Below are 5,697 nucleotides of genomic sequence, written 5' to 3'. Positions count from 1 at the left end.
AGTAAGGTTACTTATCCCAATTTATCCTTCTCATATCACTAAGAACGGGGTTAGCCACACCCATTCACTAATTGATTCCTGAACAAACCCAAACCTTCCTCGAAACTAGAAGATAAGACTTCCGTACAATAATTATTGTCTGTTCCTCCTCAGTAACTTGCCTTTTTCATCCATCCAATAAATTCCATCAGACCTCACAGCCTGACTCATAAATCAACAAACACCTGCTGCGAATCTCAAGGGAAAGTGGAGGATTCCAACCCCCAACTGTCATCTTCTATCCCTACCAAAACCAAAACTGAATCCAATTGACCATTCTCACTACATACACCCTGAATTAATCTGTCTTCATCGACTAAACTTCTCAGCCCTGACGTTTATACCAAAAACCAACTCAAGGGCAGATCCAAACAATCATAACAATCAAACACACATAAAACATATTAAACACCCATATTACGCATAAATTATCAAATCTCTTTATCATTAGATGCGTTCATACCTTTTATGCCCTCCATGCCAACAAATGGGTATATCATATAAGTTCACTTTAACATATAATAACCTACAGTCCCTATACCGCCATTATCCATATATTCAACCACATGCAAGAGCAATACTAATCAACATGCCTAAATAGCACCACACAGCAGTCAAGGGCCAGGCCCCATCAGTATCTCATGCTCCCTATTCATCAAACAGATATCAAAAATCATATCTCACTCAAATCATTTAAGCACATCATCATACATACACAATTACCAAACCCTGAGTTGAGCTTGTCTCCCGCGGCGAATGTACATATCCAGCTAGTCTTCAGGACCCATAAACCTAGGACGCTCTGATACCAAGTTCTAACGCCCTGGATAGCCAGGACCGCTACACTGTGTGTTTATAAAGTGCCAGACTCGCTAATTAAGTCATTAAAGTAAAAACATGTTATTGAAACAGTAAGGAACTAGGGTTAAAAGCGTTTTGGTCTCAAAAGATACATTTTCACTGCTAAACATTGTTTATGTACATGGGATCCCAAAAATGACAGTTTAAAAGCCATACTACAAAAATTACAAAGTTTATATACATTAACAGCCATACTAAGGCAAAATGAGCAGTTAGGTGATCTCCGTCCTGACACACTCCTCGATCGTGGTGATCGAACGGCTGGCTATGTACATTTCACCTCGGAGCTCTCCACCTCAGGCCTGGTCCAACTTGCCCTTGCCTTTACCTGCACCACGTAGCACCCGTGAGCCAAGGCCCAGCAAGAACACACATCAATAATAGAGCATGCACATTTAGCTGTCAAGTCAATCTTACATATAGCATCTCATAAACTTAAGCATATCAATAGTCAAGTATCTCATATACAAAGTATATCAATAGTCAAGTATCTCATATACAAAGTATATCAATAGTCAAGTATCTCATATACAAAGCATATCAGCTCATAACACAATATACAGACGATAACCAGGGCTAGCGCTCACAAGCTGCTCCCTCTGTTATCCTTTCGTTTCTGGCTCCCAGTGGCCAATTCGCGTCCCATGCGCTAAATTCATGAACGGTACTCTTAGACCGCTTACACGTGTCCCTTGGCATAATACCAACGATGACACAAAACAATTCTCGGGAGCACTTAGTCCCATCACAATCATACATTCGGGTGCAGTGTTCTTACCTTTCAATTCGCTGGTTTCCGATATCACATAGCCACAAGCACGGTCCTCTATCCCGAGCTTCTCCAAAGTCCTAATCAAACACAAATATAATATTCCTTGTCATTAACCAATCCAAGACTACCTTCCCGATACCTAATCCACACTCTCGGAACCCCCAAAACCCTAGAACAACATCCCGGAGACATCCCCCGAACCCCCGGAGCAAAGGTCAAAAATTGCAAAATATCACTCCCTGAAATTTGCCTTGTGCCGCGGCACCCACCTCCAGAGACCCCTAGGCCGCGGCAAGCAAAAGCCGTGCCGCGGCACACCATCGCAGACCCAGATTTCTGGGTTTTCCTTCGCATTTTCCCGAGCTCCAACCTCACCAATTCACCCCAAACTCTATCCTAAGTCCCAAAACCAACTCTAAGCCCCTAACAAACCTCACAACAATCCAAAGACATCATGCCTAAGCTCACTCACACCTTCAATCCTAAAATTCACTTTTGAATTCCCACTTGACAACTCAAACCAGAAAAGTTATGCACAGCTTGAATTCAAGCACAACCCACACTTCAAACTCCCTAAACCTTAACAAAACAAATCTAATAAACATACAGAGACCTTACCTTAAGTGATAGGTTCAACCTCCAGCTCTTGACCTTCTTCCCCCTTGATTTCCAAATTCTGAAATTACATAAAACCAGCCACCAACTTATCTCAATTCACCTTCCTTAACTAAAATTCAGACTTAAAACTTGGATATAGCATAATCAAAATCTTACCTCTGAGTTTTCTTGGCCTAAACTTGGTTGATAACTTCAGACATCCCTTGATTCTCCTTCCAAGAGTCTAGATTTCTGCTTCTCCTTTCTATCTCCTGTTTGTTCTAATTCTAGGTTTCCACCATTCAGCATAAACCCCTCTCCAAAATATTATACGTATATGTTATTCCCTCAGCCCAAACTCATCTATTTACCACCAAATTACCATTTTAACCCTCCATTAATATCACTTACTAACTAGACCTCAAGGGCTTATTTGTCCTTTCCCTAACTTTGCAATTCTACCACTTTCCCAAAGAAACCTGTTACTCTCTATAGTTACTAACAGTTACGCAGGTTACCAAATCACCAGTTACCATTATCTAGTTCCCTAGGACCGTCTTGGCACGTGCATCACATTTGTATCACAGCACCCACACAGTACAATTCACATATCATAATTATCACATAATATAATTCACATATCATATAACATGATTAAAATCATAATCATCACACATAATTCTCATCATGCCCTCCCGGCACACTAATCAAGGCCCTTAAGCCTTATTAGTGAATTTGGGTTGTTACAGTTCATCTCCCCCCCCCCCCCCACCCGACCCATGATGATGACCCTCTCTCTGTTGTCATCTCCGTCTCGCCGTCGTCTCTCCTCCTCCCTCCTTTTCTCCCTCTACAGCTCTACTCGTCCCTCTCGTCTCTCAATCTCACATCACCCTGACCCATAGCTTCCCCCCCCCCCCCTCTCGCCTCCCAATCTCAACCAAAACTCAGGGTCTCTGGGTTCGACAATCTCCCTCTTGATCTCACACCACTGGACCGACCAACAGAGGAGCTCATACCCATTTGATATTACAAAGGAAACCGTTATTTACCTCTTAATTGTTATTTCTTAGAATTTGTTTATAGTGTTAGATTGTAGGGATTATTTGTGTGTGTGTTTTTTTGGTTTTCGGTATGTTTCTGGTTAGGAAATTTTAATGGATTAGTGTGGGTATGTTGAAAGTAATTTCTGGGGATTTTTCTGGGTTGTCTGATGTTCCTCGATGGTGGTTTGATGGTGTTTCAATGCATGCTCAATGGGTCTCGATGGGTTAGGGCATAAATGGTTCAAGGTTATTGCTCGATTGGGCTCGATGGGGTTCAATAGGTTAGGTGATAAAGGGTTCCAGGTTATTGCTCGATTGGGCTCGATGCATGCTTGATGGGGGTTTGATAGGTTATATCATAGAGGGTTCCAGGTTGATGCACGATTGGGCTCGAAGCATGTTGATGGGGGTTCTATAGGTTAGGTGACAAATTGTTCTAGGTTATTGCTCGATTAGGCTCTATGCATGCTCGATGGGGGTACAATATGTTAGGTCATAAATGGTCTGAGGTATATGCTCGATGGTTGTTTGATTGGGGTTCGATGGTGTAGGTCAAATGTTATATGATATATAATCAAGTTCTGGTTCGGTGGTGGTTCGATGGGGGTTCGATGGATGCTCGATAAGGGTGGTCAGATGTTATAAAATATGCATATTTAAGGTTTGATGGGGATTCAATGGGTATTCTATGGTGGTTTAATGCATGCATTTTGTTTATTTATTGATTTTTTCGTGTGATTCCAATTAAATATTTTTTATTGCAGATGTTGAAGTTCCTTTTACCCTTGACTATTCACTTTCCCGGTCGGGTCACCTATAGGGGTAGTTTTCTTATGAGTACAATTAAGGAAAAGTTTATGGAGCTTGGTTTGATAGACAGGGTGAAGGAATCCCTTATCAAATAGTTTTTCTTGGTTGAGGAGTTGCAGTTCTCTGCATCTCTATTGCATCAGTTAATGTTGCGGAAGATCCAACATAAGAAAGAGGACAAGTTACATTTCCATTTGGGATCTAGACCCTATAGATTTGGTAGAGGCGAGCTTGCTCTGGTGATGAGGTTGAACTTCAGTGCCAGACCATCAGAGACTGAGTTGAAAAACCACCTCACTAGTGACCGCTTAATAAAGGTGTACTTTAATGATGAAGATATCATCAAGATAATGCATTTGGAGGCTGCTTTCAAAAATTGCACTGAACTTGAAGATGCGTACAATTTTGGCCTATGTTTCTTGGTTGAAGGGATTTTACCTGCATGAGAGGGCAAGTTAAACGTATGGATAGATATGTTGAAGATGGTTGAGGACATTGACTATTTCTTTACTTACTCATGGGGGAAAAAAGTCATTCAATAAGCTTATGGATTCATGTCAAAAAGACATGCATCATCATAAGAGAAACTACGAGAAGAAGAAGGAAGATAAGGGGAAACAGAGAGAAGCAAAGTACAGTTTATATGGTTATGTCCCTACCTTATAGTATTCGACGTATGATGCCATCTAGTAGTTTTCCCGAGAGTATGGTATATGTTGCAAAATTAATATTGTGTGTAAGTGTACACAGTCGTCAAATAAGTAATAAAGTGATAAGTCAAGTATCGTCTCCACAGTGATTGAAAATTGAAATTTAATTCACAAAACTAATTACTCACAATTAGGTTTCAATGAAAATAAAACAAGGAGAAAAATGCAAAAAAAATTAACAAATAAAAACTAAGAGAAAAAACAAGCTAGAATTATTAAATTGTCCTAAAAATACAATTCTCGTAACAATGCTGTAGATAAACGTTGCAGCAAACTGGGCAGAGTTGACAAGGAATTGAAATATGTCATAATCATTTTTTCAAAGTGTTTATGGTTTACCTCTCTAATTAACTGACATATTTCTATGCACAATTAATTCCAAGAGCACCAATTTAAGCACAATTCTTCTAAGTCATACAAGGTGATAATATATCCATATATCATCACAATTCAAAATATAAGAGATTACGAACTTGCATCAATCAAGTTTGTGTCAATTAATACTAACCTTTCAAGAATTAATACTAATTCAATTACCTACTAATGATGGCCAAACAAAAGCAAGCATTCAACAATATAATCACTTGATTGAACAAAATCAATTTGCTAAAACACAATTGCAACAAAGCACCAAAAATCACATATAAGGGTTCATTAACAATATTCACTCAAAGAATATTTAGCTCATGATTAAAACTAATAAAATAACAACAATAAACTCATCCATGGTTTCAATCACAATACAAAAATTCAAATTCAAATGCAAATGAGAAAATGGTAGAAGAAATTAAGCCCAAAAATGGTGTCCCAAGTGGTCTTTTTTCCTTGTTGTCATTCTCATTGTTGCGATGTTTTCTTCTAC

This window comes from Humulus lupulus, chromosome 3 (assembly GCF_963169125.1).
Source record: "Humulus lupulus chromosome 3, drHumLupu1.1, whole genome shotgun sequence".
NCBI lineage: Eukaryota > Viridiplantae > Streptophyta > Magnoliopsida > Rosales > Cannabaceae > Humulus > Humulus lupulus.
Note: the sequence above shows the minus strand (reverse complement) of the source record.